The 24,445-nt window shown below is 44.0% G+C and overlaps 2 non-coding genes across 2 annotated transcripts; one reads left to right on the forward strand and one right to left on the reverse strand.

Annotated features, from left to right (window-relative positions):
• Nucleotides 1-346: 346 nt before the first annotated feature.
• Nucleotides 347-428, forward strand: trnas-gcu (transfer RNA serine (anticodon GCU)). Its single transcript has one exon. It is a non-coding gene; the product is annotated as a tRNA-Ser (tRNA).
• A 21,312-nt stretch (nt 429-21,740) lies between these two features.
• On the reverse strand, nt 21,741-21,812 carry trnah-gug (transfer RNA histidin (anticodon GUG)). The gene has a single exon. It is a non-coding gene; the product is annotated as a tRNA-His (tRNA).
• Between the last annotated feature and the right edge of the window lie 2,633 nt (nt 21,813-24,445).

The following is a 24,445-nucleotide window of genomic DNA, read 5'->3' on the forward strand; positions in this document are numbered from 1 at the left end:
CTTTCGTCATGGCAGATGGATGTGGAGAGGGACTGGATGTCGAAGGTGAAGATGACGCGTTGTCGACCAGGGAAATAAAAGTCTTTATTGAGATGAAGTACATAGGTGGTGTCACAAACGTAGCTGAGAATTTCCTGGACTGGGGAGACAGGAGGGTGTTGAGGTAGGAAGAGATGAGTTGGGTCAAACAGGCGCAGGAGGAGACAGCAGGTCTTAGGAAGGAGGGAGAATCGGGCAGTGTGGGGTTCAGAGACAATGAGGTTGAAGGCTGTGAATGGGAGATTCCCCAAAGGTGATGAGATTGTGATGGTCTGGGAGATTATGTCATATCTTCTCATGCATATGCGACGAGGTGGCCGAGAGGTTAAGGCGATGGTCTGCTAATCCATTGTGCTCTGCACGCGTGGGTTCGAATCCCACTCTCGTCGCTATTTTCGGATTATCACACTGTCTTATTGGAATTGGAACTCCAATGGTTAGTTTATCTGCATCGACCGGATGAGAAAACCTCAAAGAATAATTTGAGACTGATGCCTGAACTTAACGAAATTTAGACTGAAATGGGATAATGAAAAGGAACGCGATTTTCTTTTCCAAGTCAATTTGCTGTGAACATTAATCTTATGAAAGAGATCCAGGGAAACCAAATAACGAGAGATGCGATGTGCATCTTTAATGCTCTGGGATTCTTAATGAGTGTTTTGTCACATGAAATCTGAAGCAGGTTGGGTAGAAGTGATTCATCTTGGTGATAAGAGCACAGAGAGACACCACAAAATAATAGAGATATTTCAAAAGGTGCAGGGGGTGGGTGTAGCGGCACAGAAAACTGGCTGTGAATGCACAGTAGAGAATTGCCGATGTGGGTGCCGTGATTGGCATGGACAGACTTACACATTGATCTCGACCTTTCCCCCTTGCTCTTGCCATTGATGAAGGTTGGATATAAGACACAGATCAACACAAGATGTGGGAAGCAAGCTCCCTCTCGTTATGCACACACTGGATGCATCACATTCAACTATGAACAACGGGAGAAGTCAGCATGTTAACTCCAGGAAGTGAACGTAAACTGTGGATCAATAACCACAGATTAATGCTGCATAAACATCTAAAGTGTCTTGTAACGAATGTCATTAACAGACGTTTCGTTCTAATACCTAACATGGCTTTCATGGAAAACCAAGTCTCACAAACTTGATTGTGTTTTTTGAAGATGTAACAAAGAAGATTGATGAGGGCAGAGTAGAAGATGTGATCTATATGGACTTCAAGGAGGACTGAATAGGAAGGTTAGATGGAATAAAGGGAGAACCAACCACTTAGATACAGAACTAGCTCAAAGGTAGACAACTGAGGGTGCCAGTGGAGCGTTGTTTTTCAGACTGGAAGCCTGTGACCAGTGGAGTGCCACAGCGATCGGTGCTGTGTCCTCTACTTCTTATAATTTACATAAATGATTTGGATATTAGCATAAGAGGTACAGTTAGTAAGTTAGAGATGACACCAAAATTGTTGGTGTAGTGCACAACGAAGAGGGTAACCTCAGATTACAACAGGATCTGGCCAGATGGGCCAATGGGCTAAGAAATGGTAGATGCAGTTTTATTCGCATAAATGTAAGGTGCTGCATTTTGGGAAAGCAAATCTTGGCAGGACTTATACAAATAAGGATAAGGGCTTGGGAATGTTGCTGAAGAAAGAGACCTTGGAGTGCAGGTTCATAGCTCCTTGAAAGTCGAGTCGCAGGTAGATCGGAAGGGAAGAAGGCCTTTGCCATGCTTTCCTTTATTGTTCAAAATATTGAAGTGCAGGAGTTGGGAGGACATGCTGCGGCTATACAGGGCATTGGTTAGGCCATGTTGGAATATTGGGTGCAATTCTGGTCTCCTGTCTGTTGGAAAGATATTGTGAAACTTGAAAGGGTTCGGAAAGGATTTCCAAGAATGTTGCCAGGGTTGCAGGATTTGAGCGTTAGGGAGAGTCTGAACAGGCTGGAGCTGTTTCCTCTGGGGCATTGGAGGCTGAGGGCTGTCCTTATAGATGTTTACGAAATTATGAGGGGCATGGATACGATAAATGGACAAAGTATTTTCCCTGGAATCAGGGAGTCCAGACTTAGAGGGCATAGGTTTAGTGTGAGAGGGGAAAGATATAAAAGAGACCTAAGGGACAACGTTTTCACACAGACGGTGGTAGGTGTATGGAATGAGCTACCAGAGGATGTGGTGGCTGGTACAATTGCAACATTTAAGAGGCTTTGAATGGGAATATGAAGAGGAAGGGTGTGGAGGGATATGGGCCGGGTGCTGGCGGGTGCGACTAGATTGGGTTGGGACATCTCGTCGGCATGGGCAGATTGGACTGAAGGGTCTGTTTCAATGCTGTACATCTCTATGACCACATTTCAAGGTGGATGACAACAATACCAATTTTGTTTTGAAATTGAGATCTACTTCATCATTTTACACAGCGAACAAGTTCAATTTAAATAATACAAATCACGTTCACTCACACGGAATAAAACTGTCATTTCATTACAAACATTGTCCTTTTTAAGTAGCAGTTACTTAACATGAAAACTAAGATGTAATTTTTATTGAACTTACGTCAATTAACACCATTATCTTACTTCGGATTGACTGCAATATGCACATGCTCAATAAGGTTTAAGAAAGGAAGAATTTTAGTATGATTCGGTGGTGATGAAAAATAAGATTCGGGTATCATGGGGCGGATATTCCACCAATGGCTCCAGTGGTGGAAATGGTCAGTGGGCATTAATTCTATGATGGTATAGAGGTGAGGGAGCTGTCAGGGATGGGAGCTCCCACCTCATCTGGAGCAGCGTCTGTAGACATGGCCCAGGGAGCATTGTGACATCAGACTGGGAGGTCCAACCAACACATGGAGCTGCTTTTATTAACATGGACCAGCAGGGAGCATCGGGACATCAGACTGCGAGATCCAACCTCATTTGGAGCAGCATCTTTTGACATGGACCAGGGAGCTTTGCGAGATCAGTCTGAGAGCTCCACCCTCATCTGGAGCAGCTTTTCATGACATGGAGCAGCAGAGAGCATTGGGACATCAGACTGCGAGATCCAATCTCATTTGGAGCAGCCTCATTTGACATGGACCAGGGAGCATTGCGAGATCAGTCTGGGAGCTCCACTCTCACCTGGAGCAGCATTTAATGACATGGAGCACCAGGGGGCATTGGGACATCAGTCTGGGAGCTCCAATCTTACTTGCAGCAGCTTCTATTGACATGGAGCAGCAAGGAGCAATGGAACGTCACGTTGGGAGCTGCAATCTCACCTGGTGCAGCTTGTATATACATGGAAGAGGCGGGAGTATTGGGATATTAGGCTGGGGGAAAGGATGTTAAACCAATTTAATCTGAAGTAAAACAAGTTTCAACACCTCAGATGGTAATTGATTTGCGAAGAATCTGTCGCGGGAAAAAAAAATTCTTTAGATATTCAAGACAAGTCCTGCAAATATTCAACTCAGGAAAACGCACTAATACAGAAAGAAATGCGAGTGATGTTTCAGGTCTTTGACTTTTCTTTTCTGACCGACTATACACTGGATTACATGACCAAAAGGACTTTTTCACTCATTTCATGTTACTTATTTCCAGCAAATATAAGAGCTCATTGACGCAATCTAAATCTGAAAATTGTGGGAAATGCGATATTGTCATTAGGCTGGAGTTTACCTCGAATTATAGTGGAAACGCAGTAAAATAAGTTGAAGTTTCCTCGATCAACAGTGACCTCGTTGATTGGCTGATCAGATTGTGAATGGTAGTTTTATTTGAGGAGAACTTGAAGTGAATAATTGATGGTGATTATCTTTGATTTTTGTTCACCTTGGGAATGTTACTGTTATTGCTCATGTCCTTGGTAACACCACAGCTCTGCAGAATGTAAAATCTCAGCTGTGCATCTGGCCAGTGTTACAACCATTCATATACCTGGCTATGGATCAGATGGTTATCGGTTCGAAATTTAATTGGCGCAAGAGCGTTGTGGATATTCACAGCACATCCAAGCTAATTTTATTTGTTACACTGAGGTGGATAATATTTGGAATTTTCATCTCTACGAACGAAAATTATTTCACTGTCTTCGATAAGATAAACATTACCAAGGACAATCAGAGTTAAAAATCCCACAGCACCAAGTTGCATCGAACAGGCGTATTTGGAAGCAACAGCTTCTTCGTCAGATGGTTGACAACTGTTGGACTCCAATCTGACTTTGCGTGATTTTCAAATTTGTCCACCCCAGTCCAACACCAACACTTCCAAGTCAGGGGTACCTTCGACACCACGAACGATCGGTTAAAGTCCAGATGATCTTCCAAGATTGCGCATGTTGACACATACGTCAAGTTTCGGCAGAAAAACACCAACCAGATGAAGGAACGGCTCCCTGAAAGCTCGTGCTTCCAAATAAATCTGCTGGACTATGCCCTGATGTTGTGTAATTTTTAACTTTCTCTACCCAACTCAAACACTGGCACTTCGATATCATAGAAAACAACAGTCATGTCCCAGCGCTGTCAGAGAAGACAATCCTGAAAGAGCAACGCACATTGTTCATAGGTACGTTTCATTTGCAGAAACCAACCCATTCAATCGCTGCAGCTCCTGTGTATGTAAAGCACAGAAAAGAAATAGCTGAGACTCAGTTTTGACAGTATTTTGAAACTCTTTGGGAAGTGGACTCAGAGGAGAATGAAGGATGAACTGTCCGACTGCACAGAGAGGAGGAAGGCACTTTTCCCTTTTTTAAAGGGCTGGGGTAGTGACTGATCTAAGGCAGTAAACAGATTCCTGGTAGGCCTGCTCTCTCTGCGTCAGGAACAGAAGTCCTGATTTCCTGAACGGTAATGAAACCCACGCCACTCAGTGAAGGCGCCGAATACGAACCACTAGACCACTCGGGATGAGGGCAGAAACTGTTGCACCGTTTCTTCATAACACAGTTTTAAAAATTATGTCACTGCAGATATGTTTCCCCTCAAACATGAATGAATTATCAAATGTTTACAGCACAGAAATGGGTCCCATCATCTCCCTTCCCAGCACCTGGTCTGTAACCTTGTAAACTCTGATGTTCACGTGTTCATCTCAATGCTAATTACCCTGGAACGTCTTAATCTTGTAAGATGCAATAAATGGGATGGAAGTTTGAGATGGGGAAAATAAGTTCACACCCAGTCGGGGAACTGAAGCCCATTTTTACCCAAGCACTGAAGCACGCAGACACATTTCCACAAGAGTGAAACAGGCCTCGGGAGAAAACAGAAAGTAAGATTTCGCCCGCTTGGCTGATATTGTCCAATTTCAGACTTCAACACCAGTGTCTGGTTACTGCAAAGAAAGGAAACATTCAGCCCCTCCCGTCCCAGTGTTCCTTGCCCATTGTTTCCCCATTACTCTGTAGTTTTTCTGCCTCACCTCGTTCTTGCAGCAAAACTAGATCGTTGCTCACGCCCGCTATTTCCTGTCCTGCCGAACGGTTTTCCTCAAGTTCTTGCACTGAAAAACAGGAATGGGATATTTCAAACACTTTTCTGGTTTACAAGGTCAGTGTTATCACCACTGAGCCAGCACATTGCCAGCTCAGAGATAAGGTCTCATACATTAGAAACTTCAATGCAACAGATGATTGGTTAGCCTCAATGTTGTAAGGCAAACAACAAGACTGGAAAAGAGCCGAGGGCATCATGCACCGAAGGATGGGAGAAAAGAATGATGAATCTCATGATGTCCAGGGTGGTGTTAACAGAAATCTTCCCTGGAAGTATAGTGATGAGGATTTAATGCTTTCACTGTCATGGCTTGTTAAATGTTAACATTTACAATAATCGATGTGAAATACTGCCTGATCTTTCGAAGCAGAATGATGTTGTGCAGCAGTCAGAACCGCTTCCCTGTATGTTTCAGTTCCGCATCAGCAACGTCAGCTGCAATTGCCTGACGTTCAATCAGTTTAAATCAAGAACGGAGGGGGCGTCACTAAAATGGAAGGGGAATGGTGGTTTGTGAGAGTTAACTACATATTTCGTGGGGCCAGGTTCAATGTCGATACTGAATATCGGTTTTCCTGTTTATCTTGGTGTACTGACCACTCCATATCAATTACTCATATTATCTGCCATTTGTGTTGTTCTTTGTTCATTGCACCTCGGTTCAGTGTTCCGGGGGGACCACGTTTTTTTAATTTGGCACGTTTTACTCAGGTCGGTTTTGCAGTTTCATATTAAGGCCAACAATTTTAGGAACAGAAAGACACCATTCAGACCATTAAGTCTGCTCCGCTATTGAATGGTTTCATGTCTGATCTGATAACCTTGAACTGCACTTTCTTACCTTTCCCCATAACGCTTAATGTCTTTGCAGTTTGAAGATCTGCCGATCTCAGCCTCATTACACCTAATGACACTTCCTCAACAGCCTTCTGCTACAAGAAAGTCCACTGATCCAGAACTGTCAGAGAGAATAAATGCTTCTTCATCTCTGTTTTAATTGTGAGATCCGTATTCTAATACGAAGTTATAAATCATACAACACCAGGTCATAGTCCAACAGGTTAAATTGGAAGCATTAGCTTTTGGAGGGCTGCTCATCTATCAGGTGTTCGTGGAGTACAACAGTTATAAGATACAGAACTTATCGTAAAAGTTTACAGTGTGATGTAATTGAAATTATGCATTGAAAAATATCTTGATTGTTTGTTAAATCTTCTATCTGTTAGAATGACCATGTTAGCTTCAATTCTTTCTTATGTAATTTGCAAAACGTTTTTGAAAGTCACATTCTCAGTTGAACTTTAACAGTTAGTGTCAGCCCCGATATTATTTTGAAGGTGTTAGTCCCTGTGTGCTGTGTCCGTGCCATAATGTTTAGGCTGACGCTAATCTCAGCACAATGGTGAGCACTGCTGCCTCACAGCGCCAGAGACCCAGGTTTAATTCCCGCTTAAGGCGACTGACTGTGTGGAGTTTGCGCATTCTCCCAGAGTGTGTGTGTGTGTGTGTGGGGGGGGGGGTGCTCCGGTTTGCCCCCACATCCCAAAAATGTGCAGGTTAGGTGAAGTGGCCATATTAAATTGCCCGGAGTGTGACGTGTATGGGAATGGATCTGCGTGGGTTGCACTTCGGCGGGTTGGTGTGGACCTGTTGAACCGAAGGGCCTGTTACGACTCTGTCAGTAACCTGATCAAAAAAAAAATACCACGCTGTAGGCAATGATGTTTTGAGGCACGGTACATTGGTGAAACCGAGCAAAGGGTACAGCAAAAGATGAATGGAACTGCACATCAATCACAGACATTTGTGCCCCTTCGCAGCTGGAGAGCACTTCCGTGTTCCAGGACATTCAACCTCGGACATTCAGGTGACAATCCTCCAAGGCAGACTTCGACACAGGCAGAAGCTAAATGTGCCCGAGCAGAGGCTGATAGCAAATTTTGGAATCAATGGGGATGGCCACAACTGTGACCTTGGGTTCATGTCACAGTACAGGTGATCCCAATGCCCTATCTACACACAGCGACCCTCCGACACACACACACACACTCACACACACACACACGCATATATACGTTTGTGGGGTGAATTTGTACTTGCAAAATTACATTGCACTTTGATCAAAAAGTGCATGAATCCATGTCAATCTCTGTTAACTCATTTTATAAAATTAGAATCAGTCTAAACATTATGGAACAGACAACAGCACACGGGGGCTGACACCAATTCTTAAAGCTCACATGAGAATGCAACTTTATAATAAAAAGTTTTGCGCTTTACAAATGAAAGAAGTGAAGCCATCATGGTTATTATAACAGATGGGAAACTTAGGAAACAATGAAGGTATTTTTCAACGTACACTTTCAGTTATATCACACTGTAAACTTGTGCTTTAAATTCTGTGTCTTACAACTGTGTACTGCACAACCACCTGATGAATGAGCAGCAGTCTGAAAGCTAGTAATTCCAATTTAACCTGCTGGACTATAACCTGGTGTTTTGTGATTTTCAAATTTGCATACCCTAGTCCAAAATCTGCATCTACAAGTCATTCAATCCAAGGCATTCTTGTCACAGAACCAACCTTTGTGCATTCAACTTATTAAATCCTTGAAAAAAAACCTAAATGTTTCAGTAAGCATTATTTTTGTCGTACTGAGTCTGAGCAGGCAAAGGCAACTACTTTCAACATTTATTTCCATTGGAATTCATCTCCGATATGAAATTCTCACTGACTCTGACAGCACTGATATCTTTGCTATTTTATAATGTCAGGAATTCATGTTCAATTTACGACTTTCAGAAGGAACATTAAATATTTTTCCCTGACTGGAAATCAACGTTGGGAAATAGCAGTGAGAGAGCTGAATTTGAACACTTTCACACGAAGGAAGACATATGCAAGGTTTGCAAATTTTCTTGGTGACTTTGTTTTTGACTTATTGGTTCAGTTGAAAAATGACAGTCATTGTGTTTTTAAAAGCATGGCGAATGGCCCTTCAGCCTATTGCATCATTATCAGTCATCAAACATCTCGTTTGTAAACACAGTTTCCAGCACGTGACTCGTCGTCTCAAGTCTTCAGTTAAATTGTTATTCAATTTCTTAAGTGCTTAAGTGGAACAAAAACACCGCTGTGAACGAACAGTTCTGAAAGTGAAACTCTTTCTCAGAGCCGTTTGTTAGTTTTCCTCAAGATGCTGCGGAAAATCTTTATGTACTCACATCAGAATTGGTTTACCCTGTTTCTTCTTCAGCTTCCTTCTTCTTTCTATTAAATGGTTTAGATTCCAATACAGATACACAGTGCAGGTTGCAGAAGTCACGTGTTTGTACTTTCACTGACACTGTCTCGGCAGGAGCTGCAGTCCTTCCCCACGCTGATTCAGACAGCACTGTCCTTCCTGTGGCATGTCACATGGAAAATGGAAGGACAGGCATTAATAACCCGCATTTGAGAAATTAGCGACAGTTTTAACACATTTGCACTGCCCCAGCGAGGAATTGAACTCCTATCTCCCGCATAACATGCGGCGACACTAACCACTATATTCCCGAGGACAACCGTTTCAAAGGAGACCCCTCAGCCCGTTGTGACTCAATTTGTCAATAACAACTGCTTAACGACTCGAATCGTTTAGCCCATAGCTTTGTCCTATTGGCAAAACATATTCACATCTGAATATTTCTTCAGGTTCTCAGGGTTCCTGCCTCTCTGAACCTTACAGACACAGTGTTGCAAATTCCAACACACGCGGCCCTATAACGCTTTTCCACACATGTACTTAAACCTTTCTGTCTTTCTCATTAAATTTCTGCCCACCCCCCGTGATCAATTCTCCGTCGATGGGAAACGTTACTTTCAGTCTAAATATCCATACCCCTCATTATTTTGTACATCTGAACCATGCCTTCTCACAAATGCCTCTGCACCGTGAAAAATAACCCCAGTTTGTCCTGTCTCTCTTCAGCCTAGACACTATCCGAGTGAATCTCTCCTGCACCTTTCCCAGTGTGATCCCATCCCTGGACTCCTGTGAACTGCAGACAATAGTCTATGTAGAGTCAAATGAACCTTTTTTTTAAACATTCTGCATCAGCATGCGGTGTTGGTCTGCAGCATATGTTGCCGAGCAGTCTGGAGTCACATGGAGGCCAGAGAAGTTAAGGACGGCAGATTCCTTCCCTCAAGGCCTTTATTGAAACAGATGGCCTTTTCAGACAACGTGTTTAGCGGTTCCTTAATTGGAGGTATTTCTTGCATTTCTGTTCTTCCACCGGCCTGATGTGGTGAGAATCGAACCCGTCTCACCAGAATGTGACCTGGCCTTTTGTGTTAAAATCCAGCAGTAATTCCAGTAGGCTATTGCAGAAAGTCGTCCTGGCTGATCTTTTCCAATAGAGTCTCTTTTCCCCAATTATTCTCTGTGTCCATTTATTGAGCCTCACGCTCCAATAATCTCTGGTCCATGTCAGTAAAAGCTGCTAAAAGAGAATTGATCTCACAGCCACGATATCCAAACGGATCGAATGATTTGAAGGTGCCAATGAAGAGATTGGGGCATGGTCGCCCAGCAAGAGTAAGTGCAATGGCATAGACTGGAAGGTATCAACGTGAATGTTTATGTTGGATTGTGCAATGCCTTAGTCAAATGGGACGAGGGACGGAAAAGAGAGTGAGGGCGAGTGGGAGGGAGGGATATCTTCGAGAACTTTTGGGTTTAAATCCTGATGCATGAAACGCTGAAATATCAGAGAATAAAATTCGATGGAAAACAAATCATCACCTCGGAGAACATTATCATGGAAAAACGAGTTATTTCTTACCGTGTTTCATCAAAAGTAAAACTTTGACAGAATTGACCGCTGTGATGTAGATTCGATACGAAGTTTCAGCAATCCCAACGCAGAAAGCGAAATACTAAATGGTTGCAGCACTCCACAGACCACACGTCCAAACAGCTGCCGCTATGCTAGCAGAGGAAATGTCAGGAAGAATACACAATATCAGGACTAAATGAGAGGCATGTGGGAACTGAGAATGGGCTGAATCTTTAACTTTCACGTCCCCAGAGTCTGTGGAGATTCCACGAATAATAATATTGGAGAATGGGATTAATGAAACTCTCCAAACTCATGGGACAGTGCCAGATATTGTTGAAACGTATGCTTTAATAACATTATTTGGGCAGCACGGTGGCACAGTGGTTAGCATTGCTGCCTCACAGCGTCAGAGACCGTGGTTCAATTCCCGCCTCAGGCAGCTGACTGTGTGGAGTTTGCACATTCTCCCTTTGTCTGTGTGGGTTGACCTCTGGGTGCTCCGGTTTCCTCCCACAGTCCAGAAATGTGCAGATTAGGTGAATTGGCCATGCTAAATTGCCATTAGTGTTAGATAAAGGGCAATGGGTCTGGGTGGGTTGCGCATCGGTGAGGACTTCTTGGGCCGAAGGGCCTGTTTCCACACTGTAAGTAATCTGATTTAGTCTAAAAAAAAATAGTGTAACATCGGCTACTCCATCACTTTACCCACACAAGGCAGTACCAACTGCTGCAGGCAATCACACTTAATTCCAGTTCCAGACCCGGAATCAGGGAAACTGTGTGAAGCAGCCACGAAGATCCAGTTGGGATGGAATGACAGGAGAGGGGCGCGTGTATTTCCGAGGTTGAGACTGCTCCTGGTCAAAAGCGGGGCGGAAGGGAAGACTTGCCCCCATTATAGCCATACATGTTGTTGATACAGCCGATTGGCGCATCTGAAGCGTGTTGGACCTTTACATTTGGGGTGGCAACGTTCGAAATTTCATTTTCCTATTTGGACATTAGCAGTAGCAGCTGCTTATGTTTGCATCAGCTCAGGAGCAGCTTCTTGTTCCCAGTAAATTCTGCAACCTGGACAAGGTGGTGTTGTGGTTATATAATAAACGAGTCATCTTTGGGGACTCAGACACGGAAGTGGTAATGGTAAAGTTCGACGAATAAAACCTGGAATGGAAACCTGACCACAGGAACAAAGAATATGACTTTAATTTCCTGCAATCCCATTCATGCATGACCCTTATACAGGGGATGCTACCATCTTTACCCAATCCTGCCTACTTGTGACTCCAGGTGCAGAACAACATGGCTTACCCTTAATCCGAGAATGCCGACACTGTGGGTAGGCTGGCCGTTCGTCCCATTCCAGTCGACACCATCCCTTCGAAGGACATCCGATCAGACCCACACTCCATACCTATTCCGTTTCCCTTCATTTCCCATGGCTGATCCCAGTAACCTTCAAACCTTCTGACTGTGGGAGGAAACTCACACAAGCAAAGAGAGAATGTGCAAACTGCAAACAATCAAACGAGACTGGGATCGAATCCATGTCTCTCGTGCAGCAAGGCAGCAGCGAATCAGAATGAACAACAAATGCTGTCCTGACCAGCGACAACCACACCCTGTGGGTGTATCAGGAAGAATAAAAACACATTCACAACATGGACAACGGGACTTACGTCTGCGTGGACATGATTTGAACCAATTGTTTATCCTGGGTAGATACAAAGACACCGATATCACAGAGAAACCAGGGCAATGCGGAATTCAAATACCGGCTGCAGTGGAAACTCATTTTCTCAGTCAAACTGGGGACAGACTGTTCAACAGTCCCGTGTGTGGGAAGGGCTCAATGGCCAATAAAAACTCCAGCGTAGCCAGCAAGATTACATGTACCAAACGGAGGTAAATTAAACTGTCAATGCTGCTGTTAATCCCAACCAGCTGCCGGTTTCATAGCGTCAAAGTCATAGACTCACGCAGCATGAAAACAGGCCTTTCACTCCTTCCAGCTCATACTGCACATAATGCCAAACTAAACGAGTCGCATCTGACGGCTCCTGTAATGGCTCAGGTTAACAATGCCCTTGTAATATTATTACTGCATTGTTAATATGAATGTCCAGATATAATTCTGTGGACACGTGTTCAAATCCTGGCATGGCAGATGCTGGAATTTTATTTCAATAAATACCTAGAGTTGATGAGTCTAATGATGATGTTGAATCAGTTGTTGTAGATCTGATTCAATAATGCCTGATAGGGAAGGAAACTGCCATACTTATCTGGTCTCGCTGGCATATGACTCCAGATCCATACTATCGTGGCTGATTCTGAACTTCCCTCTGGGCAATAAATTATGTACTAGGCATGAACGAATAGCTTTTGTTAATCACACTGAAACTTTCCAACTTATTTATCGATCCAAATATCCTGTAAATATTGTAAATGTACTTTCATTCATCACTGCCTCAGGAAGTGAATTGCACACATAAACCATCCTCTGTTAAATAAGCCTCTCGTGTCTTATTTTGAACCCCTCTTTTCATTTTAAACAATTCCCCGCTCGTCTTGAAGTGCCCCTCCTTGGGGAAAAGACAGTTACAGTTAACTCGAGCCGGACTCTCAATAATTTATAAATTTCTATCAGGTCGCCTTTCAAACTCCAGTGCTCGAGTGAAAATATTCTCAGACGATCCAGCCTTTCGTTATAACACAAACCTTCCCCTGCAGCCATACACTGGTATACCTGTTATAAACCTATTCCAGCTGAATAATTTCCTTGCTATTACTGGGCGACAAGAACGGGACACAGTATTCCAGAAGACGCATCACCCAATGTCCGATTCAACTTCAACATAACGGATCAACTCCTACGCTCAAAGGACTGAGCAATGAAGGCAATGTGATATTTATTAACCATTCTGTGTATATATGAAGCAAACTAAAATGAATTATGTACTTGCATTCCTGGACTCTGTGTTCCACAACACGATGCAACGCTCGATCTTTAATTGTATAAGCCCTACTCGTATTTGATGTAGCAAAATGCAATACCTTCCATTTATCCAGATTGAACTTCATGTGACATTTTTCAGCCGAAAGACGCAATGGATTAAGATCCTTCTGGAATCTTAGATCACCTTCTTTACAGTCTCCTATTCTGCTGTCCTCTGCAAGCTTATGAACCGTGGCTTCGATGAATTCGATTGTTTTCTCATATAGGTCAACGATTTTTAAATATTTGTCGTGGCCATCATTTCGCAGTTTGCAAAGCATGTGACAATTAGTCGTGTCATTAAGCATGAGGAAGAAAGCCATAGACTGCAGGGAGATTGGAAACAATTGGCAAGAAAATGTGCTGAAAGGAATTCAGTCCAGTGAAGTGGGTGATAATGAATTTGGGGAGGAACAATGATAAAAGTGTGACTGTTAACAGTAACAAAAGAGAAATTGGAGTAGGCATTCACGAATGTTTGAAGTTGATTGGACAAGGGATCAAGTGGTCTCGATGGGTTGGAGATACTTTCTGTTCTTGAACGCAGGTGGGAATATAAGAGCAGGGAAATGATGCTGGAACTTTATCAACGGCCTATTCAAGATCAATGGACAGGGGAATCAGATGGACGGAAGTGCGTACTGCAGGTGCGGGAAATCAGAATCAGGACTAGAGTGGTGCTGAAGAAGCACAGCAGGTCACGCAGCATCCGAGTTGCAGAAAAAATAACGTTTCGGCAAACGCCCTTCATCAGGAATAAAGCTTGGAGCCTCGAGGGTGGAGAGATAAACGGGAGGACTGGGTCTGGGAAGAATTTAGCTGAGAATGCAAGAGGTGGATAGAGATGGGGTTAAAGGTGATAGGTCGGAGAAGAGGGTGGAGCGGATAGGCAGAAAGGAAGATAGACAGGTGGTACAGGTCAGTAGGATGGAGCCAAGTTAGAAAGTTGGAACTTGGATAAGGTGGCCGTGGAGAGATGAGGAAACTGGTGAAGACCACGTTGATGCCCTGGGGTTGATGGCCCGGAGGTGGAAGATTTGGCGTCTGGTGGTGAGGGAATGTCAGTGGAGGAGACCCAGGAACTGCATGTCCTTGGGAGAGACGGGGGGGGGTGTGGAGGTAATTGATGTTTTTGGTCATGGGGCGTTGGAGTTTAATGTTGCGGGTGCCCTGGACATGTTCTCTGAAGCGCTCTCCGAGAATGTGTCTGTTGGCCCCAATGTAGAGGAGACCACTTGGCAAGCAACAGATGCAATTAATGACATGTGTGGAAATGCACATGCACATTTGATGGATGTGGAAGGCTCATTGGAGCCTTGGAAGGATGTGAGAGGGAAGATGTGGGTGCAGGTTTTGCAATTCCTGTGGTGGCAGTGGAAGGTGCCGCGAGGGGAGAGTGGGTCATGAGAGGGCGTGGACTTGACTAGGTAGTCATGGAGGAAAGAGTCTTTGTGAAAAGTGGATAGGGGTGGGGAGGGAAATATAAATTTCCCTGTCACTGCAGGAATTGCAAAACCTGCACCCACATCTACCTCCTCACCTCTGTCCAAGGCTCTAATGGAGGCTTCCACATCCATCAAAGTTTCTCCTGCACTTCCACACATGCCATTTCTTGTATACGGTCCTCCCGATGCGGTCTCCTCTAAGTTGGAGAGAGGAGATGTGTTCTCACACAACAATTCAGAGAATATCTCCTGGATACCCGCAAGAATCAAACCCAGTGCCCCATGGCCAAACATTTCAACTCCCCCTCCCACTCTCCCGACGCCATGAAGGATCCTGGGCATCCTGTATCGCCACTGCCTCACGACCCGATGCCTGGAGGAAGAAAGCCTCATCATCCGCCTCGGGACCCTTCAACCCCATGGAATCAATTTGGACTTCACCCGTTGCCTCATTTCCCCTCCCCCCTACCTTACCCCAGTTCCCACCTTCCTGCTCAACACCGTCCACCTGACTTGTCCCACCTGTGCATCTTCATTCCTACCTATCCACTCCACCTACTTCTCTGACATATCATGTTCACACCCCCCCCCCCGCCTGCATCCACTTACAGCACTCTGAGATACCTTCTCCCCAGCCCCACCCCCTTCCCATTTATCTCTCCATCCCATGTGCTCCCAGTCTCATTCCTGATGAAGGGGTTTTGCCTGAAACGTCCGTTTTTCCTGCTCCTCAGATGCTGCCGGATCTGCTGTGCTTCTCCAACACCACTCTAATCTTGAGGGGAGTCAGTTGATTGAGAGGATTTTCGGATATTTTCTATTGTTGACCACAGGCTGTGGATGATAGTAGAACTTTAGCAACCATCAGTTTAGGGAACAGCTAAAGGACTGAGCACAAGTCTGGTCACCGCGTAAATCAACATTTTTCTTAAAATTGTATGATAAAAGATGGAAGGCTGAAGTATGCAACTTTGCCCATCAAGACTGTTTCACCAATGAGTTTCTCACTGATTCCTTTCCAAGTCAGGGTGCTATGGGCCTTGGAGGGGAAATTGAAAATCGTGGCGTTTCGTTGCTTCCTCCAACCTTGTCCTTATAGTCAGTACAGCTGTTCAGCTTTGAAGGTTGTCAAAATGCCCGAATGACTTACTCCAGTGCATCTTATCGTTGGTGCACTCTACTGCAATTGCGCAGTGGTGAGGGGAATGAATATTGCAGGTGTTGGAAGAGGGTACACTCAAGTGACTGCATTGTCGTGGACGGTGTCCCGTTCCTTAAGTGTTATTGAAGTTATATCCATCGAGGCAAATGGAGAGAGTTATATTCCACGTCTCATTTGCGCCTTGCAAACGATGGAGGATTCACGGAACAATGAGTTAAGTTTATAATCAAAAAATATCTCAAGAACATGTTGTTGTTGTCAAAGTGTTTATGTAGCCAGTTTCTATAAGTTTGTCCCCCGAAATAATAGCTCTATGGACGATTACACTGGGTAATGTGTTTACAGTAAGGTTCTTGAATGTCAATGAGATATGATTAGATTCTCATTTGTCAGAATGATACTTACTCTATTTCGTCCTTGTGTGGACAAATCTGATTCCAGTCGCTGTCTGATTTCAAGATCGAATTCCCGTCTGTTCTTGAAATTTCAACCGTTTCTTCACATAAATGTCTCCACCTGCCTTGACAATATGTCGGGTTGCTGCAGGGGACAGCAGAGATTAATGAACATGTTTTCAACACTGGAGAAAATGGAGCTTCGTGGAATGATTGGTTAGGCTGGGAGTATTCTCCTGGAAACAAAGGAGACGGAGGACAGCTCTATAATCACATATTGACATTTATAAACGTTCAATATTCATGGGATCTTGACAGGGTAGATATGGGCAGGTGGTTCACCCTCTGGTATGAGGAGAGCACCAGAGGACATGAACTCAGAATTAGATGTTGCCTATTTAATTCAGAAATGAGTAGTAATTTCTTTGCTCAGGGGCCAGTGAATGGGTGGAACTCCTTGCCGAAATTGTTGTTGAGGCTGAGTTGTTGTGTATTTTCAAACTGTGCCAGAGAGATATTTAACCAAAAAGACGATGAAGCTTTGTAGAGGCAATGCTGGAGAATGGAGTTGAGGATTATCAGATCAGCCATGAGTTCGTTGAATGGTGGAGCAGACTTGATGGGCTGAATGGCCGATTTCCAATTCTACATCATTTGGTCTAACGCATAATTTTATTGATATCTTTAGAATTCTGAGGGATGGGATGAAGTGATAGAAAAGGTTTCTCAAACTGATCAGACAGATCAGGAACTAAGCTCATAAGTTCATGAACAAGAAATGTGCTGTGGCCTGGATACAACAAATGGCACAGGGCACACTGCAGATGGGTATGTGCAGATGTTGTGATTGCTAAAGAAAATTGGTGGATCTAATATTGTTGCCAACTTGGTGATCCCGCTGGATGATGGATCGTGGTATGATTCACACAGCAAAAGGTTGTGAAAGAATGAAAAATTCGTTTCATTGGAAAAGTTTTCTGCGGTTCCAATTCAATTGACTGTTTAAAATACTGATCAGAACTTTGTGTGGAGTATTACATTAAAATTCACAATCCCACTGGATAAACTATTGCACCCGATCTCTCCTTATTTGTTCCCCTTTCATTCGATGTAAATTCATAGAAAGTCAAGATGGAATGAAAGGAGGAAAGAAACGTTGCCCTCCTTTTCATTATCCCAATGTAACTTACAACAGAAACAAATTGCTTTACTTCGACTTTGATGAGGTACCGATTTATCACAAATCTCCGGTGCAATGAAGGGCAAAAGCAAGATTCTCCATCCAGTGTATCCAAAAGATGCGAGGTACAAAGGGAAACCACAGGTGCGTTTGATAGAAGTAACAGCCAGAGAAGGATTCAAATCCACACATGCGCAATGGAAGAGCAACCCATCGCCTTAACCTCTGGGCCACTTCAGCCCATTGTAAAGGGGCTCACATGTGACCCCATCAAGATTACATATGATGCTCTTTGGCGATAAGAAATTCCCTGAGCGGAATCGAATCCACACCATTATGTTTCTGCTTTCGACGGAATAATAATACCAGCAAAATCCAAGAGATTCACCATGTCCTTGGAAGGAATACCTTGTCCTTGATTTATTCCGAGTCGGAACTGTCTCAGAACGAACCAGCAAATATGAAATTCCCGTCACATTCACAGGCACATTTAGTCTTGACGCATAATTTCTTCAGACAGTTTCTCTCTCACGTGAAGAAGTATTTCCGGAGAGAGAAGTGAAGGTGATGTTTTAGCTTGATGGGCTTTCTCATATGGCTGAACCTGAACTGGGTAAAATTCCCGGAAATGCAGTTTTGTTCGTTTCGTTTTATTAATTTTGCTGCAACTTCATTCTGTTCATTCCAATGATCGGAAGTGAATTGGATTTATGTGATTGGAACTTTTAATGTTGTGTTCAATTTTGCTCGGAATTTATTTCAGAATAAAGAAAATACTGATGAGAAAAACAGAAGGTTAAACTACAAAACAAGATGCCAGTTTTGATGCTCAGTTACTTTGGTAGATTTCAGTGGGTATCAAATGAACCCAACATCATGGCGATCGTCCTCCAACCTTTAAGGCATGGGGTTAAAGCAGGAAATCGATCTCTAAGAGACTGGTCACTTCCTATTCATTATGGAATAGCTTGCCATGACAATATGCCAAATCTGCTCAGTTCCATTTATAATGCTTCATATGGAATATTAATAGAAATCTTTCAAAACTCTGAGGTTTTTTTGCTGAACCTTACTCAGCTGCAGACGTTTCCGATATTTCTTTGCATCTGAAGTCGTACAAATTAGATACTGTTTCCTCGCACCTTCTACCCCCCACACCCCACTTTTACACTTTTACCTGGCCGCAGGCTGTCTCTCTCACTGCTTGTGTGTCTGTAAATGTGCCTTTCCAAATGTTTTGGAAACGGATTCTCTGAGTGACAGAAATTCTGCTCCCATCATTTACTTGTCCTACATCGATGGATTTGAAAGCCTGACGTTCAGAAATATACGAACTTGAAAGAGTGAATTTTCCATATATTTACTCTCTCCAAACCTCAAATACGCTGGAAAAATTCCATTCGGTTTTCCTTGGTTCAGTGTCAAATTTTCCAAAACACAAATAAATAAAATTCCATCCCCACTAAACGCCGTCAGCATCGTCTCTAATGTCTTAGCGGCCCAGTAAACGCTGGCAGTGTCCTCTCTGATAGAATCACAGATTCCCTACAATGCAGAAAGTGCAGTTCAGTCGATCAGGTCTGTCGGGAGACTCTGAACAACATCTCAACCAGATCCAGCTCCCATCTCTATCCCCGCAGGACTCTGGCTTGTGATTTCAAATAAACCTGCTGGAATAAAACCTAGCAACGTGTGACTGCTGACCTTATCACTGCGTTCCCCATGGCTAACTCACTTAACTTACTGAATTCACTCCCTGGACACATCAGCGCAATTTTACAGGCCAACCCACCTAACCTACAGACTTAAGAGCAGTGCGAACCACTGAACAAATGTACCATCACATTGAACACTATCTGTATCACATTGGCTTTACACACTGGCAACTCCACCTAGTGAAAGCACGATGCGCCCACCAACCCGAATTCAATCCATCCAAACGCGGTTCTACGCTGTACAACCTCAGCAGTTGTGCTGGAAATGTTTCTGCACTCAGATCTGAATGGGTTTATTCTGTTTTCTTCCTCAGACTCCTGCTTTAAATAAACATATCAGTCAGGAACAACTCTATATAATGGTTTTCATTGCAACACAAACACAATGTGCAAATGGCTGAAGTTACGTGTTTGCACTTTCACTGACACTCTCTCCCCCTAGGAGCTGCAGTCCTTCCCCAGCTGATTCAGACAGCACTGTCCCTGCTGAGACATGTCCCATCTAGAATGGAAAGCCAGGCATGAATAACCTTCACTGGGGAACAGAGCGACAGGCTTAAAACATTCACGATGCCCCCAGCGGAGAATTGAGCCCTGTGACAGGAGGGGAGACCAACCACGATACTGTGCAGGACAGCAACATCGAAGGAGACCCTTCAGCCTGTTTTGGCCGCACTTGTCCAACACAACTGCTTAACGACCTGAATCAAGTTCCATCGTTTAGCCCATAATCTTATATGTTTTGGCATCACAAATTAACATCTCAATTTTTTTAAAGGTTAGAATAATTTCCGCCTCTCTGACCCTTTCCGCAAATCTACTCAAACCTTTCTGCCTTTTCCCGAAATCTCTTGGCCCCGGTGTTCGATCCCTCCATCAATACCAAAGGCTTCTTTCGGTCTATCCGATCCATATCCCTCAGTATTTATTACATCTCAGTCATGTCTTCTCCAATCTCCTCTGCTCGGCGACAAACAATCCCAGTTGGACACTCTGGCAGGAGGAAACATATTTCCGCTGATGGGGGAGTGCCGAACCAGAGGACACAACTTAAAAATACGGGGTAGACCATTTAGGACAGAGATGAGGAGAAACTACTTCACCCAGAGAGTGGTGGCTGTGTGGAATTCTCTGCCCCAGAGGGCAGTGGAGGCCCAATCTCTGGATTCATTTAAGAAAGAATTGGATAGAGTTCTTAAAGATAGTGGAGTCAAGGGTTATGGAGATAAGGCTGGAACAGGATACTGATTGGAAATGATCAGCCATGATCATATTGAATGGCGGTGCAGGCTCGAAGGGCTGAATGGCCTACTCCTGCATCTATTGTCTATTGTCTATTGTCTGTCCAATCTCTCCTCACAACTGAAACTCTTCAGCCCAGACAATATCCCAGTGAATCTCTCCTGCAACTTTCCCAGTGCGATCACATCCATGCAGTACTCTGAATTGCAGAACTGCACACAGTGATCTCGCTCGGGCCGAATGAACTTTTTTTTCTATTCTGTTCCAGTATGAGGGCGTCGCTGGCTCGGCAGTATTGATTGCTATCCCTAATTGCACAGCGGGTAGTTGAGACTCAACCATCTTGTAGTGAGTCTGGAGTTACATGGAGGCCCGAACAGGTAAGAATGGCAGTTTCATTCCTTAAATGACGGCAGATTGTTTTGTTATATTTTCAACAATTGAACATGCATATATAGGAGTTATTAGATTCGTAATTCCAGATATTTATTGAATCCCAATTCTACCACCTAGCATGGTCAGAGTCAAATCCAGGTCCGTGGTGTCTGAAGTAACAGTTCAGTGTTCAGTGGTAATCGCGCTTGGACATTGCAGAAAAGTAGTGAAACTGATCTTATCCAATTAAGTCGCTTTTCCCCGAAACTGTTCTGTGCCATTTTCCTGAGCTGGACTCCCCCCCACCCCCCAATAATATCTGGTCTATATCAGTAAAAGCTGCTACATGAGTATTGATCTCACAATAGTGGTAACTAAATGGTCTGCAGGTCCCGATGGTGGGGTTGCGGAACGTTCACCCAGCAACAGTGACCACAGCCACACAGTCTAATCGGTATCAATGTGAGAGTCTGTATTAGATTCTGCAATGCCTTCGTGAAATCGGAAATGACTCCGCAAACACATGATGAAAGAGCAGCTCTCCGAAAGCTAGTGCTTCAATAAAACCTGTAAGACCATAACCTGGTGTTGGGTCATTTTTAACTTTGTACTCCATAGTCCAACACCGGCATCTCCAAATTAATGAGGTGGGGGTATGGCATGGAAAGTTCGGTTAGTGATCGTAGGAGGGAAGAAATCTCTGAGAACAGGTGTATTTGAATTCTGACATATGAAACACAGAGATGTGAGCGAGCAGAGCTTGGAGGAAAAAAAAAATCACCTTGGAGAAAATCAAAACTTTCAAACAACTGATTCCTTTGTTTTTCACAAAAGCCTGGAACACATTGAGCAATTACTGCCGTGACTCGGATTCGAACCGAGGTTGCTGCGGCCACAACGCAGAGTACTAACCACTGTACGATCACAGCAAACCACAGACGAACACGCTAAGCGCATGTAATAAGCAAAGTATCATAAGAAATGTTAGGCAGAGCAACAAATACACAATATCAGTGCTGAGCGAACAGTGGCAGATATGTGGGAACTCAGAATGGGCTGACTGTTTCACATCGGTTCCCTCAGTGGCTGTGGTGATTCCATCATTAATGTGTTGAAGGCTGAGATAAATAGATTTCTCCAAAACAACAAAGACTGCGGGGACAGTGCAGCTTTTGTTACCTGCACATCCACCAATATCATTTGTTGAATCAGTTTCTCCCGGTGCAGTCTCCTGTACATTGGGGAGACTGGGCGCCTCCTACCAGAGCGCTTTCGGGAACATTTCTGTGACAACCGCCCCATTCAACCATACCACCCCGTGGCCCAACATTTCAACTCTCCCTCCCACTCTGCCCAAGATATGGAGCTCCTGGGCCTCCTTCACCGCCGCTCCTTCACCACCAGACACCTGGAAGAAGAACGCCTCATCTTCCGCCTCGGAACACTTCAACCCCAGGGCATCAATGTGGACTTCAACAGTTTCCTCCTTTCCCCTTCCCTCACCTCACCCCATTTCCAAACTTCCAGCTCAGCACTGACCCCATGACTTGTTCTGACTTGTTCTACCTTCCTATCTTCTATTCCACCTATCCATTCCACCCTCCCTCCCGACCTATCACCATCATCCCCTCCCCCACTTAACTATTGTACTCTATGCTACATTTTCTCCACCCCCACCCTCCTCTCACTTATCTCTCCACTCTTCATGCTCTCTGCCTGTATTCTTGATGAAGAGCTTTTGCCCGAAACGTTGATTTTACTGCTCCTCGGATGCTGCCTGAACTGCTGTGCTCTTCCAGCACCACTAATCCAGAATCTGTTTTCCAGCATCTGCAGTCATTGGTTTTACCAAGCTATTGTTGAAATGTATACTTCAATAGCAATGCAGTTTAACATCGGTTACTTCACGAGTTTCCCCACACAAGGCAGTAACCAGTGCTGCCACATAGTCTCAGTTCCTAGCCCCAGAATCAGAGGGACTGAGTGGCGCAGTCGCAAATAACCAACTTGAAATCAAGATGGGAATTAGGTTGCAGAGATACTCGATGGTTCAAGTGACGCAACCGGAGAATGCACGGAATTTCTATGATGGTTTAGAGGAGCAAGCAATTCCGAGGTTGGGAGTGCTTCTGGTCAAAGGCGGGGTAGAAGGGTAAATTTGTTGCCGTTTATGATAACAGCAATCTACAGTGCATCTTGCTGAGACAGCTGAGTGCCGCAGCTGGTTTGAAGTTTAATTTTGCTTCATTATCACCCAATTCCCTGGAATGAATTGCTTTCACCATTTTTGTTTCCAATTGTTTGATATCTCCCTGCAGTCTGCGGCTCTCTTCCTCATGGTTAATTGCATGACTAACTGTTGTATGATCTGCACACTGTTAAATCACGGCCACGACAAGTAAATATGAATCATTGATCTATGAGAAAACAGTGGAACTCACAGCAGGCATGCTTAGTAGGTTTGCAGGCGACGCCAGAATTGTAGACAGTGGAGAAGAGTATCTAAGTTTCAAAAGGATCTTAATCCAATGAGTCGTTGTACTGAAAAATGTAACATTGAGTTCAAACTGGAGAAATGGCAGGTATTGCATTTTGGTACAACAAAAAAGCATGGCTTTGCCTATGTTGGAGAACAGGGAAGCTCGGTGTGCAGGTACATAATTCCTTGTAATTTGCATTACCAACAGACAATATGGTTCAAAGGCATTTAAAATACTTCCCTTCATTGCTCAGTCTGTTGTGTATCGTAGTTGGGACGTTATGTTGAAGTTTTGCAGGACATTGATGAGGCCTCTTCTGGAATATTATGTCCAGTTCTAGTCGCCCAGTTGTAGGAATGATATTATTCAGCTGGAGTAGGTTCACAAAAGGGAAACGCACTTGTTGTCTGTGGAAGGTTTGTGTTATAATGAAAGGCTGGATAGGCTGAGACTATTTTCAGATTCAAGATCGGAGTGCTGGAAAACCACATCAGGTAAGGCAGCATCCCAGGAGCAGGAGAATCAATTTTTTTTCGCGCAAGTGTCCTTCGCCAGGCTCTTGGCTTTTTCCTGATGAAGGGCTTTTGCCCGAAACGTCGATTTCGCTGCTCGTTGGATGCTGCCTGAACTGCTGTGCTCTTCCAGCACCACTAATCCAGTATTTGGTTTTCAGCATCTGCAGTCATTGTTTTTACCTTCTTCCACGAAACGTCGATTCTCCTGCTCCTCAAATGCTGCCTGATCTGCTGTGCTTTCTCAGCACAACACTCTCGACTCTGATCTCTCATCTGCAGTTCTCACTTTCTCCTAGTTGAGACTGTTTTCACTCTCGGTTAGGGTTTTGAGCGGCGACCTGACAGAAGTTTATGAATTATTGAGAGGTAAGTTTAGAGTTAACGATAGCGGCCTTTTTCCAGGAGGGGGATTTCAAGACGAGAGGGCATATGTTTAAGATGAAAAGAGAGATTTTTTTTAAAAAAAGACAAATGGCATTTTTTAGGGACGGTGTTTTACATGTGTAGTTAACTTGCTGAGGAAGTGATGGATGAGGGTATGTTTGCAACATTTAATGGACAATTAAT

The sequence above is a fragment of the Chiloscyllium punctatum genome, chromosome 18 (genome assembly GCF_047496795.1).
Source record: "Chiloscyllium punctatum isolate Juve2018m chromosome 18, sChiPun1.3, whole genome shotgun sequence".
NCBI classification, from domain to species: Eukaryota; Metazoa; Chordata; class Chondrichthyes; order Orectolobiformes; family Hemiscylliidae; genus Chiloscyllium; species Chiloscyllium punctatum.